At 43.5% G+C, this 15,008-nt stretch overlaps 1 long non-coding RNA gene across 1 annotated transcript; it reads right to left on the reverse strand.

The window, feature by feature from the left end:
* Positions 1-12,910: 12,910 nt before the first annotated feature.
* LOC308582377 lies at positions 12,911-13,658 on the reverse strand. The gene is made up of 2 exons (XR_014005643.1): positions 13,363-13,658; positions 12,911-13,288 (listed from the first exon to the last, which is right to left on the reverse strand). It is a non-coding gene; the product is annotated as an uncharacterized lncRNA (long non-coding RNA).
* Between the last annotated feature and the right edge of the window lie 1,350 nt (positions 13,659-15,008).

The following is a 15,008-nucleotide window of genomic DNA, read 5'->3' on the forward strand; positions in this document are numbered from 1 at the left end:
TGTTGGCATAGTATCTAATGAATTTTAATATTTTTAACTATTGTTGTGTTGATGTTTGTGTACAGGCATGGTCCTCACAATAAACGGATTTGTTGTTGTTGTTGAAATCAACTTGAACACCTCGGTGGAAAAAAGAATAATCTGGGACGCAAGTAAAGCTGTTATGAGAGGGTTTCTGATACAACAGAATACGATTAAGAAAAAACTTTGGAATGGGAAAAAGGATAAGATACTAGAGAAGATAAGAGATGGAGAGAAAAAATTAAGACTGAATCCAAAATCAAAAGAGACTTTAAGAGAAATAAATTCCACCAGTCACAATATACGAAATTGATCAACCAAGAAGTGGAATGGAAAATTAAACAAATGAAACAAAGATCTTTTGAATCTGCGAACAAATGTGGGAAACTGCTAGCTTGGCAGTTGAAAAAGAGACAAAAATTAAATTACGTTACCAACCTAGAAGTTGAAGGGAAAAACATCCAGAAACCGGGAGAAATTAGAAAGTGTTTCCAGAAATACTTTAAAAAATTATATACCCAAGGGTCCGAGGAAGTGACTGAGATAGAACAATTTTTGAAAGACAATGGCCTACCAGAACTATCTCAAGAGAAGAGAGCAATCTTGAATTGCAAAATAACACAACAGGAAATTGAGGATGCCATTCAGAACATGCAGCTAGGCAAATCTCCAGGCCCTGATGGACTTACCTCCAAGTATTACAGGACGTTAAAAGACTACTTGATACAACCATTAACGGAGGTTTGCAACCAGATTATGGGGGGAGGGAGGGCACCAGAAACGTGGAAAGAAGCATTCATCACACTGATACCCAAAGTGGAAACTGAAAAGACTCAACTTAAGAACTACCGTCCCATCTCACTCCTAAATGTGGATTACAAAATATTTGCAGACATTTTGGCAAATAGATTTAAAAGAGTACTTAATGAAGTAATTCATAAGGACCAAGCAGGCTTTCTTCCAGGCAGGCATTTGTTTGACAATACCAGGAATATTATTGACATTTTGGAACTGTTGCAAACAAATATTAACACTAAAGCAGTCCTGATATTTATTGATGCAGAGAAGGCCTTTGATAATATTTCTTGGAAGTTTATGAAGAAAAACTTGGAAGGGATGGGAGTGGGACGGGGGTTTGAGAATGGAATAGAAGCAATTTATTCAGAACAAAAGGCTAAGTTGATAGTGAACAATGTGGTGACAGAAGAGTTTTATATTGAAAAAGGAACACGACAGGGGTGCCCCCTATCCCCTCTATTATTTATCTCGGTCCTGGAGGTGTTGCTGAATATGATTAGGAAGGATCGGCAGGTAGAAGGAATACGGGTCGGAGCGAAACAATATAAACTGAAAGCATTTGCAGATGACTTGGTTTTAACATTACAGGAGCCAGAATCTAGTACAAAAAGAGTTTTAGAACTGATTCAGAAATTTGGTCGGGTGGCGGGTTTTAAGCTGAATAAACAAAAAACTAAGGTATTAGGGAAAAATTTGACAGCTACTGAAACAGAGGAGTTTCAGAAGGAAACAGAACTAAACATTGTCAAAAAAGTGAAATACCTGGGGGTCAATCTGTCTTCTAAGAACTTGAACTTATTTAAAGATAACTATGAGAAATGTTGGTCAGAAGTTAAAAAAGATCTAGAAATCTGGTCAAGACTGAAACTATCCTTGTTAGGCCGAATTGCAGCTATAAAAATGAACGTTTTGCCAAAAATGTTGTTTCTGTTTCAAGCCTTGCAGATCGTGGACAGAGTGGAATGTTTTGGAAAGTGGCAGAAGGATATATCGAAATTTGTTTGGCAGGGCAAAAAGCCCCGAATAAAGTTTAAAATACTAACTGATGCAAAGGAGAGAGGGGGGTTTGCCCTGCCAGACTTAAGGTTATACTATGAAGCTGCTGCCTTCTGCTGGATGAAAGATTGGATTTTGTTAGAAAACACTGATGTCCTAGATCTGGAAGGCTTTAATAATTCGTTAGGTTGGCATGCGTATTTGTGGTATGACAAGGCAAAAACATATGGAATGTTCAAAAACCATATTGTCAGAAAAGCAATATTTATGGTTTGGAAAAAATACAAAGACTTATTGGAAAGCAAAACTCCGAGGTGGGTGTCACCAATAGAGGCCAAGGCTCGGAAAAAAACCCAATATGGAGGCCGGCTGGCCGAAATATTGGGAAATAATAGAAAACATTGGTGATAATTGGAGGTTGCAGAGCTTTGAAAAATTAAAGGGTAAGGTGCAAGATTGGTTTCATTATGCCCAAATTAACGAGATTTTTAAGTTAGACAAAAAAACAGGATTTCAGGTGGAAAAATCGAAACTTGAGACAGAGTTGTTAGAACCAAAGACCAAGTTATTATCGAGAATGTATAACTTGCTGCTTAAATGGAATACTCAGGATGAGACAGTCAAATCAGCCATGATAAAATGGGCTCAGGACATTGGTCATAATATCATGTCGGAGGACTGGGAAAGGTTATGGACCACCGGTATGAAGTTTACTGCATGTAATGCTTTGAAAGAAAACATTATGAAAATGGTATACAGGTGGTACATGACCCCAGTCAAGCTTGCTAAGATATATCATTTGCCTGATAATAAATGTTGGAAATGTAAGGAGGCTGAGGGGACATTCTTTCACCTTTGGTGGACCTGTCCAAGAGTGAAGGCCTTCTGGGAAATGATCTATAATGAGTTAAAAAAGGTGTTTAAGTACACCTTCCCTAAGAAACCGGAGGCCTTCCTTCTGGGCATTGTCGGCCAGAAGGTGTTAAAGAAGGATAGAACCTTTTTTATGTATGCCACCACAGCAGCAAGAATTCTTATCGCTAAGCATTGGAAGACTCAAGATTTGCCCACACTGGAAGATTGGCAGACGCAACTGATGAACTACATGGAACTAGCTGAGATGACTGCCAGGATCCGAGATATGGGAGAAGAAACATTGGAGGAGGACTGGAAAAAATTTAAAGACTATTTACAAAAGTATTATAAGTTATATGAACTATAAGATGTCGCATGATTTGGAAGGTTAGCCCCAGCAATGAGAGTGGATTATATATGAAATTGGACAATATTTTTGAAAGAATCAAAGTTTAAATGGTTAAAAATGATAATACGTTATGTTTTTAGAGTAATTGGAAAACAAGGGATTTAAACTTAAATTGTAACTGAAGGTATAAAGAAACACATGAAACAAGGTTACAACTTGCTGATAAATTTATTGTTAAGAATGCACTGTGCGGGGGATGTGGGGAAGTCCGATAGAAGATTGAAATAAGTTGTTGAAATGGTTCGATTTTCTTTTCTTTTCTTTTTTATCTTTTCTGTTTTTTCTTTTTTCTGTTCTATCTGAAATTGGAAAAATGCAATAAAAATTATTATAAAAAAAAAAAAGATAATGACACTCGGCAGTCGTGATAAATCGGTTGGGGACTTTCCCCTGGAATGTGTGTCGTGTGGGCTGGCTTCCAAACCCATTAAAGTAAATGGAAAACTTCCCTTTGACATCACGGAGGCATAAGCCCCCATGCTAGCAAAGAGTGGCGATAAATTATGAATGGTAAGTTATTGTGCAGTTGTTCTTGTTGCTGTGTATGCTGTGACACAGAGCAAGGCTTTAATAAGACAGTCTGCTGGCAAATACGGCAGGGCCAAAGGCTGGAAATGGGAACAAGCTGTTCCCTATTCGTCAGGCCCAGCAGATGTGCCAGTGTGAAAAGCTGGGGAAATGTTTTTTTTCTTGTCGATGTGGGCAAAGAGGCATGCAGATCCATCCATCTCATTTCCATAAAGCACCTTCTGTTTTAGCTCAGGCTTTCAACAACATCGCTGTTCTCTTGGTGCCCCTGAGGTGTACAGAATGGGGAAAGCATTCTTTTGACTTCCCTGTGGAGGGGCTGTGTGTGTGTTTCTGCCACCCTATGGGGGGAACATATATCTTGGAGGAAAGAGGGACTTCAGAAAGGAACATTTTTAATGCCGCACAAAAGACAGGCTGGCATTTCCCCTCTGCTGCCTTGGGTGACTCAGACCCTAGATGGGCATTCACTGCCACTGGTGGGCTGGCACAGCACCAAACCTTTTCAGACTGGATTTGTGTTTCATTAGGCTGAACTCAAGTGAGGCAAAGGGTGCTTTTTCAGGGTAAATCAGCCAAACGGGTTTTACTTAAACCCAGATAATTCTTAACAGATCCCCACAGGTAAGAGAAACAGTGGTTCTTCCTGCTTCCACCTCTTTGCACGGAGTGGCTTGCCGCTGGGAAGCTGCTTACTCATAATAAGAGCTGACATTTACACAGAGCTTTGCATTTTGAAAGGTCTCTACAAACATTAACTAATTAATCCTGAAAGCTCTGCCGTAGTTCAGGTAGGAGCTGTTCCGCTTGGAGGAGAGGATGGAAACCAGGCTTCTGAGCTTAAATCTCGTGCCTAAGCCCACAAAGCAAATTGGTTGTGGAGTCTGATTAAAATGCAGCCTGTGCGAAAGTCCCCAAGAGAGACATATCTGCACTGTGGGCCAACCTGTGAGGCCTGGCGTGTGTTGCACTTTTTCACAAGAGTGAGTTCTGCACAGAACCCATTAATAGGCAAAGTGTAAGAAAGGAGGCGTGGGAACAGGCAATGAGTCTGCTCCAATGAAAGCAAGTATCCTTCAAGAATCTGTGGCCTTCCCCCCTTAATTCAGAATTTCATTTGGATATTGTTCAGAGTCCCTAGAAGGGGATAGGAATATGTCATGCTGCCTGCTTTGCATATATGCTAATCAGAGTATAATTATTTTTAGGAAGTTTCACTTCTACCCAGGGAACATCTGAAGCTGGGGCCTGTCTTTTGGGCACGGGTGGGTTGTTTGCGAATGGAAGCCAAGCAAATGTAAAAATATGATGTACCCCAACCTTGACCCACTTACACGTTCAATGGAGGAGGCGGACAGGGAGATGGCGCCTCACAAAGAGCCATCTTCCTCCACTCCAAGGCCTTTCAGGTGTGAGGACACCAGAAGACACGTGCTTGGGGCAGTCACCTGCAAACCATAAGAGCCCATTGCACAAACTGAAGGTTCCTCTGTGAATACAGTGACTCTGTTGGATTTTGTATGGTATCATGTTAAGAAGTCACCAGATTGCTTCTTCACACTGTGCTGCTGAACTGATTCTGGATTACTATCCCTTCTCCTCACACTATGAGAATTTCTTTCAGAAATACACAACAGTGTAAATCTTGATTGCAAGTACGCAGACCCTCTGGAGAATTAGTACTTGCACAAGGTTATTCTACCTTGAAATATCTGAGGTGGAGGGCAATCCCGAGTGGGCACACTTTTACAAAAACTCCAATGCAAATCTTTTTTTGACTGTGTTTTGTCTGGTTAAAACCTGAATAGAATGGTTTTTGTCCCAAAGCAGTGTCAACATTATTAGAAAATTCAAATTTAAGGCTGAAAATAACTTTCCTTCAAAAAGTGTACATGCATATACTACATCCATTAAAGAATTTTCACATTCTGTTCCTTCCCCCCCACCCCCAGTTCATCTTACTCTGTGTTCTACTACTCTTGAGTTCTGCTTTAACTAGAAAAGTTCCTCCAACACCATCAGGACCACTGGTCCCCATCTTGATTCTTTGGCCCAGATGTTCAAAGTACAAGGTTGGTTAAAGGTAAAAGGTAAAGGTACCCCTGCCCATACAAGTCAGTCTTGACAGACTCTAGGGTTGTGTGCCCATCTCACTCAGCGCTGTCTGGAGACACTTCCGGGTCACGTAGCCAGCGTGACAAAGCTGCATCTGGCGAGCCAGCGCAGCACACGGAAACGCCGTTTACCTTCCCGCCAGTAAGCGGTCCCTATTTATCTACTTGCACCCGGGGGTGCTTTCGAACTACTAGGTTGGCAGGCGCTGGGACCGAGCAACGGGAGTGCACCCCGCCGCAGGGATTCAAACCGCCGACTATTCGATCTGCAAGCCCTAGGCACTGAGGCTTTTACCCACAGCGCCACCCACGTCCCTACAAGGTTGGTTACTTACACCTATAGGAGGCCACTTGTCAAGGGAAGTGTATCTCCCCATAACACTACACTTGACTGGGGCCCCATCTGCACATAGGAAAAAAATAAAAAAAATCCTGTAATTCTGGTGTTGGAGCCTGCACAGTATGCTACAGCTTTCAGTTCCTTCCTCTCCTCCAGTGTTACGGATATAAATGTGTGTGTGTGTGTGTGTGTGTGTGTGTGTGTGTGTGTGCACGCGCACTGAGAATACATTATGAAGAAGCTTCCTTAATAGGATTAAGATTCATTTTGTGTGGTATTTTATTGATGAACAAATTGACTTCACATTGGTTAATAATAATAATAATAAAATAATTTATTATTTATACCCCGCCCATTTGGCTGGGCTTCCCCAGCCACTCTGAGCGGCTTCCAACAAAATATTAAAATACATCAAACATTAAAAGCTTCTCTAAACAGGGCTGCCTTCAGATGTCTTCTAAAAGTCTGGTAGTTGCTGTTCTCTTTGACATCTGGTGGGAGGGCGTTCCACAGGGCGGGTGCCACTACCGAGAAGGCCCTCTGCCTGGTTCCCTGTAACTTGGCTTCTCGCAGTGAGGGACCGCTGGAAGGCCCTCAGTGCTGGACCTCAGTGTCCAGGCAGAACAATGGGGGTGGAGACGCTCCTTCAGATATACTGGACTGAGGCCGTTTAGGGCTTTAAAGGTCAGCACCAACACTTTGAATTGTGCTCAGAAACGTACTGGGAGCCAATATAGGTCTTTCAAGACCAGTGTTATGTGGTCTTGGCGGCCACTCCCAGTCACCAGTCTATCTGCCACATTCTGGATTAATTGCAGTTTCTGGGTCACCCTCAAACGTAGCCCCACACAGAGCACATTGCAGTAGTCCAAGCGGGAGATAACTAGAGCATGCACCACTCTGGCAAGACAGTCTGTGGGCAGGTAGGGTCTCAGCCTGCGCTTCCATGGACAGCTGTGAGTCCAAAATGACTCCCAGTCTGCGCACCTGGTCCTTCAGGGGCACAGTTACCCCATTCAGGACCAGGGAGTCCTCCACACCTGCCCGCCTCCTGTCCCCCAAAAACAGTACTTCTGTCTTGTTAGGATTCAACCTCAATCTGTTAGCCGCCATCCATCCTCCAACCGCCTCCAGACACTCACACTGGACCTTCACCGCCTTCACTGGTTCTGATTTAAAAGAGAGGTAGAGCTGGGTATCATCTGCATACTGATGAACACCCAGCCCAAACCCCCTGATGATCTCTCCCAGCAGCTGCATGTAGATGTTGAAAAGCATGGGGCAGAGGGCAGAACCCTGAGTCACCCCACAAGTGAGAGCCCAGGGGTCTGAACACTCATCCCCCACCACCACTTTCTGAACACGGCCCAGGAGGAAGGAGCGGAACCACTGTATAACAGTGCCCCCAGCTCCCAGCCCCTCAAGACGGTCCAGAAGGATGTTATGGTCGATGGTATCAAAAGCTACTGTTTCCAGCAGAACTAGGAAACAGCTCTCACCTTTGTCCCTAGCCCGCCTGAGATCATCAACCAGCACGACCAAGGCAGTTTCAGTCCCATGAGGCCTGAATCCCGACTGGAAGGGATCCAAATGGTACATAACAAAGGTACATATATTTGCATTAACCCCATGTACATTCTCATTGGTTGAAATTCTGTGTGAATCTAATATGGATGCAGTCATACACAGGATCACAGGTCTGCTTTTTTGTCATGTTTTCTCAAAGGACACGAAATGCACACCAGAAAAGGAGATTAAAAGACAGAAAGAAAGAAAGAAAGAAAGAAAGAAAGAAAGAAAGAAAGAATTCAGTAAACGCTACATGGCCTGTATACCTTACAAAATTCAGACATGAAAAATGGAGTAACAGCGAATTCCTTGTTCAGAACTCCAAAATCCAGAGAGAAATTAATATGAGGCAAATTTCAGAAAGATTCTCAATGCAAGTAAAGGTGGAATTTTGCATGGATCAACTTGGTTGTCTCAGAGTAGCCCCATTGAAAATAATGAATTTAAGTAATATGTATTAACTTCAGTAGATACAGTGTATGTAAAACTAGTGTTTATTATTTATTCTTATTTATTAAATTTGTATACTGCCCTAAACCCTCAGGTCTCAGGGTGGTTCACAGGATAAAAACACAATAAAAACACAAAATACATAATAAAAAAGCGCAACCCAATAACCCCTTCCCAACACATTTTAAAAGGGCATTGGATGACAATCAGCCAAAGGCCAGATTAAAGAGGAGCATTTTTGCCTGGAGCCTAAAGGTGCATAATGAAGGTGCCAGGCAAACCTCCCTGGGGAGAGCCTTCCACAGACTGGGAGTTGCAGCAAAAAAGGCTCATTCTCATGTTGCCACCCTCCAGACCTCTTGTGGGGGAGGCACACAAAGAAGGGCCTCAGGATGGTCTCATGTGGAAAGAGGCAGTCCTTGGGGTATTGCAGTCCTGAGCCACCCAAGGCTTTACAGGTCAAAACCAGCACTTTGAAACCACTCATAGACTTCCTAATCAGCAATAGTTTCTCTGAAGTCCTTCTAGACTCTGTTAACATGCCCTGTTTTTGTGTGCATCAGTGTAGAGCACTGTGCATCCCATGCATTTTATGTGCATTAACACCCACGACAGCTCGTAGCAGTATGAGTGAAAAGAAGCATGTGAGCAATGCTTATTTGCAATGTTTAAAAGTGGGTGAAATTGTAATAGATTGGGGAAACAGAGGCTCTGAGCAGGTTTGGAAAAAATGGGAGGAAAACAGTTATTTTCACAAATATTTTCATACCCATCAATATGGCAGTTTTCACAGTGAAAACCAGTGGTATAGCACCATCTAAGGACACCCCTAGATTGTGCTAGGTATCTGTGAGCCTACTCATGTGAGCATAGCCTTCTGGCACTGCCAGAGGATAAGGAACTCACTTGTTGGACCAACCCAACAGGGTTGTGCATGTTCAGTTGTGTGTTTGATTGTAGCCATGATGTTCTGCCTCCTTAAAAGGGTTGAAAAACACATTACCAGCGGTATTCCTCCAAAGCTGGAACTCATAATGAAATCTAAACTGTAACCTTCAGTACGTCTCTTACTATTCTGTAGGTATGCCATGTAGTATAGTGGAACAATATCTGTATTCTGATACCGTTGCCACATATAGGGTATTAGGAAGAATGTTATATTTCCATTTTACTTGTTCTGTATGTTTTATATTTAGAATAAAATTTAAAAACAAATCAATTACTTTTGTCCAATATTACCTCTGAAAACATCTTCGCTTTAAACCCATGAGATACTGAGCCATGAAAGAAGCTGGCAACAACATGCTCTCCAAAATGTCAACTACTTCTTATCACTTAGGGCTGCCATACGTCTGGATTTTCCTGGACATTACCGGGATTTCAAAGGCGGAATTGACGTCCGGGGGGAATTTCCAAAAAGTGGCACCTTGTCCTGGATATTAGGCAAGTCTGTTGAGAAAGTTCAACAACTTTTGGGGTGTCCTGGTTTTTACTTTTTGAAATATGGCAACCCTATATTACTGCTCAGTGAAGAAATGGTCCATGTAGGCCAGCAGGATTGCCCTTAGGAGATGACACAGGTCTTCTTTGCTTTGGCAGCAGAAGTGAAGCTTTCTTCCAGTTACTTACATGATTGCCTCCTGCTGAGGCTCTATAAGAACCAGCACAACAGAACAACTGATGTTTTTCTTTTGTACCAAAGCTACCAAACTTGTGAAGCTTATCAAAGATGTGCGTATCAGTGTAAGTCTGTGTGGTCAGCCGGGATCCTTTATTTCTGTCATTCATGTTCATTCTATTCCCTTTCCCCATCTAGAGAGAATCACATGCTGAAAGAACACATCTGTGTATAGAATCATGTGTAGAACTCCTGCCATTTGCTAAACACACAGAATTGTGGACAGGGCAGGCCCATGTAGTGGCAATGGCTGGTTCTAGACCACATGACCCACAGTAGCCTCCATCTGCTAAAATAAAATTCTTACTTTTATAAAGCCCTGCTTTGTTCACTTCCTCTGCAAATCCAGCCCAAAAGCACCAGTAAATCCTAGCATCAGAGTTTGAATGTTCCATAAGAATATTTGTAACTAACTGCTGGCGATGCTTTCATGTGGCCTTGAATGGAATCAGAGCTGGGGAGTTTTTTTAGGAGATCCTTTTCACTGCAACGGCACATTGATTTTCATGGCAGCTGCTCAATACTGCACTTTGATTCCTACTTAAACAGGTTGCGCAGCATCCCTGGTAAACCAAAGTCATGTGTTTGTCAGATAATATAAAAATAGCCCAAGAAGCTGCCATAGGGAGTATCCCTATTTGCATCTCCCTGCTGCCTTAGGAGGTCAGCCTTCCCTGTCCTTTGTAAGGAGCAATTGTTTCCAGGTGCTCTTCAGTGCAATCTAAAAGAAATAGGCAAACCCATAAGCATTTTTCACTGTCAGTCTTTGCCAGCTACCTGGGTTGTGTTGATGGCTTCCAGCAAGTTCGCAGTGATCCCCTCCATATTTATTTTCTGTTCGCCCGCAGCCAGGCTGTCACAGTCTTGCTATGTCATGTGTCAAAGCTTTACTGATGCTCAGAGTTTGAAATTCAAAATGAATGGCGTACAGTTACTCCCAGTGAGCTTCCATGATTCACATGGATGTAGGGCTAAGATGAAGCATTGCTAACAGTCTGTTATCAGACTTGGGATAGTCACTGTCTTGAATACTTTGGAAGCATCTGCAAGAAAGGCACTGCTACACCAAAACTAATCTGTGCAATTTCCTCAGAACTGCAGAAAAAGTTAACTGATTAAAGCCATTACCTCAGAAACCATAGGAAGCAACTATTTTCTTTTATAAGTATTCAGAACCACCAAGGAAATGTTCTAACATTAATGGAAGCCACTCAAGGACTCCCATTATTCATGAAAGAGAGAAATTTGGCCCATTTTCCTGCTGGGGCCAGATACCCAAAATCATTCCAGGCCTCCCTCCCTCCCTCTTTTCTTTTCTTTTCTTTTCTTTTCTTTTCTTTTCTTTTCTTTTCTTTTCTTTTAAAAAGAATCTGAAAAACTCTGAATGGAGGGAAATGGGGTATCAAAGGTAGATCAGCTCTATTTCAGGACCATTAAGCTGCCAGTTGAAGAATCCTTTAAACCAGGGTGGAGAACCTGTGTCCCACCAGATGTTTGTGGACTCCCAACTCCCCTATTGCAGGCTGGGCGGGATGAGAGCTGGAGTTCCACCTCTGTTTTAAATCATATGGGGAACCTGCTTCTTAATAGTTTGGGGGACTTTCCGGAGGAGAGGAATCCATTTCCTCTGAAACGAATTCCCCTAACTCCTTCACTGGTGATCTTTGTATGAAGCCTCATTTGCCTGTCTCTAATTAAGACCTATTTAAAGTTTCTAAAACCTCAGCACCTAGGACTTGCTGATCGCATGGTCGGCGGTTTGAATCCCCGCGGCGGGGTGCACTCCCGTTGTTCGGTCCCAGCGCCTGCCAACCTAGCAGTTCGAAAGCACCCCCGGGTGCAAGTAGATAAATAGGGACCGCTTACCAGCGGGAAGGTAAACGGCGTTCCGTGTGCTGTGCTGGCTTGCCAGATGCAGCTTGTCACGCTGGCCACGTGACCCGGAAGTGTCTGTGGACAGCGCTGGCTCCCGGCCTATCGAGTGAGATGAGTGCACAACCCTAGAGTCTGGCAAGACTGGCCCGTACGGGCAGGGGTACCTTTACCTTTACCTAAAGGTTCTAAGAGATACATCTACCCCAAACCCTCCAACTGCCCCAGCTGCTGCTTGTGTTCTGTGTCTGTGTTCTAGGCATAGTGACCCAGAGGGTCTGTCACCTTAGAACTGGTCAGTGTCAAACTCCATTGCCTTCCATTTGCACGATAGCAAAATCTGACCATTTGAGCTGAGCAGCAGCATTGCTGTGAGGGAAACCAACCCAATGCTACGCTGAACTGTGTTCCATGTGGCTTCTGGTGCTGCCTCTATGAATTTATGTATTCCTTGCACCGGGAGAAATGAAGAACACATGCTTCAGCGCATGCATTGCAGCAAAAATAGACTCATTTTTCTCTGGGTGGATATAGAAGCCCATTGGGCTTGCCTTAGTTATGTCAAAACGATTGCATAAGATTTTTGTGATGTACAACAGAATCAAACAAATGAATTCTACAAAATGTGATGTTATGGCTATATAGTGAATACTGGGAATTTTCTGTTATAAGCAGTGATACTGATGTTATCAACCATCTGAGGGTCTCGTGTGTTGTGAACATGCTGTGTTCCTAAGCATGCATATACCAAATTAAAACACCCTGTTTACTGCAACATCCTTTCAGATAAATATTTTAACCTTCCTGGCTGAGCCCTTCAACAAGCATATTGATGGAATCTATTTCTCTGATTCAGATAAAACTCACTGGAATCATTCCCTTGAATGTCAGTGGACTGAAAATCAACCTGCTACAGACACTGGGAAACAAGATTGGCATCCCCTCTGCCTGTACTTGGGGTATAAATACTCGTGTTTCCTTTTGAATCCCATGGTGCATTCTCAGTTTTTGATTAGGCCTGCTCTATATTTAGCAGTTGGTTCCCTATCCCGTCTTTTACAGCATTTGAATATGTTGTGTTTATAATGCATGGCTGTGAAGTTAAACTCTGAGTTATATAGTCTTAATTAATACTTCAGTCTGGAGAGAACTGAAGATCTGCTCTGACAGGTGGGCCAGGATTGGCTTAGAAGCTGTGGACATGATTGCTGCAAGACTTTGGCAACCCATCAAAAATACATAAATTCAGGGCACCTGAAGAAAATATGTAAGAAACCAGATTATTGCTAAATGTCTTTATTTATCTTTCCCAAATGCTATGTAGCTTACAAAATGGAGATTAATCAGCCAGTATTTTACAGGAGAAAATTAAGCATTAATTTGGAGCCCAGGGTTGCTCATTTAGAAAGACAGCTCGATAACCACTGAAGGCAGTAATCTGTCCAAGGAAGCCATGGCGTGCAAATGACAAAGTTGTTGGTGTGCCACACTCGCAGGTAAGTTGTTTTGTTTCTGCACGGCTCTGCCTGCCAAACTTGTTGCCAACAAGTTCCTGCTAGCTCTCTCCTTCATCTTATCTGCCTACCCAGAGCCAACGTTCCATTCTCTCCCTCTCTCTATGTTCCGTCAGCGTTCTTGCAGCTTATGACTGTACCTTACTTTAGGAAAAATGTACTTAGAATGCATGCAGCAAAGCAATGAGTACAAAAGCAGATTAATCATGATTACTTACTCTAATCAGGACAAATGATGAATATATTTGATTCTTCCTCCATGTGCTTCTCACTCCCTTTTCCTTGCCAGGTGTAGGGGGGGGGGTCTGGAACACCTACCCAAGAGCAAAGAACCCAGCATAGATTTATGCAACAAAATTGGTGCATTGGCCAGGAAAGTCTTTCGGCCACCCTAGCGATCGTCAGACCCAGGCCCAGTGCAGTCCAGACCGACTGCTGTGATGATGCTGTCGCCACCAGGTCAAGGAGCATGAGTCTGTTGCCCCCCTCCTCCACTGGCCTGCACCGTCTGGGGCAGCTCCATGACTGGGTCAAGCTTAACCCGGGGCGGAGACAGGTTGCAGCGCACATGGGATGAGGTGCACAGAGAGAGATGTTCACCCTTGCGGGTCCTGCTCGGCTGCTGAGTGCTTGCCTGGTGGCGGGGCAGGGGATGGGCCCAGCACAGGGGGTGGCAGAGCCCTAATATTGAGGGGGCTGAAGCGCCCTCTGTCCCATATACTTGGTGTCCCTGGGGTGAATGGATGTTATTCATGACTATCTCCAGACGTGGTTCTGGGGGGGGGGGGAATGCAGTGGACAAAGTTTGTCTGGTTGATGTCCCCAGACTGGAATGCGGCCTTGAAGAGACAACACTGCAGTGAAACACCTGACCAGTGAAGGGTGTACGAGTGCTTAAAGAGACAAAGAACTGAACTTGTAACAACACACCACGTCTGGAAACAAAAAATGAAAGGAAGGGCTGCACGTGCGTTACGGGTTATATACATTAAGGATTAAATGGAAGTTGCTGTTTGCAAGGTGATACAAAGGGCAGCTGAATGAATGAACAACACAATGTAGATACATCGTGGATGTATCCTGTAACAGGGAGGAAAATATTTTCTTCTTTAGGAAGTTTTATTAAACTAAATAAACTTGGTTTAATTTGCAATAATTTGGAAAATTAATAGAAATAACCGACAAAAAAAGTAGTTTCCCCTTTAAATTTCTGAAGTCGTGGCCTGGCCACAGAATGTGAGATTCCCTCAAGTGGATGGATGCCCCCCGTCCCCCCCCCCACGAGGCTCTGGGGCAGGGTTGCCATACCTTTGGTTTTCCCAGACACGTCCAGGGAAATTTACATATATAGTCCCTTCAGTGCCACAGACCTGGAAAAACCAGAATCCTCCCTTTTCAGAGGATCCCAAAAAGATTACTGGTCCATTTCAATCTATTGGACTTCCTTCATGGGAGAACACGCACAACCTTTGGGATGTGTTTTTGACCACTTCTGAGAAAAGAGCATTTTGGGCCCATGCTAAGACCATAGCCTCTTATCATTTGTCGAAGATTCATGAATTGCAGCGGGAAAAGGATGAGTCACCAAAGTTTTGGGAGAGAATCTTTACTACAATGAGACAGTTTAGTGAGCTGGACCCTGTAGCAGCAGAAACTGCTTGGGTAGTGGCAATTATAGGTAGGAGGTGCCTATCCAGACATTAAAGGTAAAGGGACCCCTGACCATTAGGTCCAGTCGTGACCGACTCTGGGGTTGCGGAGCTCATCTCGCTTTATTGGCTGAGGGAGCCGGCATTTGTCCGCAGACAGCTTCCAGGTCATGTGGCCAGCATGACTAAGCCTCTTCTGGTGAACCAGAGCAGAA

Source organism: Podarcis bocagei, assembly GCF_964188305.1.
Source record: "Podarcis bocagei genome assembly, chromosome: 1".
NCBI classification, from domain to species: Eukaryota; Metazoa; Chordata; class Lepidosauria; order Squamata; family Lacertidae; genus Podarcis; species Podarcis bocagei.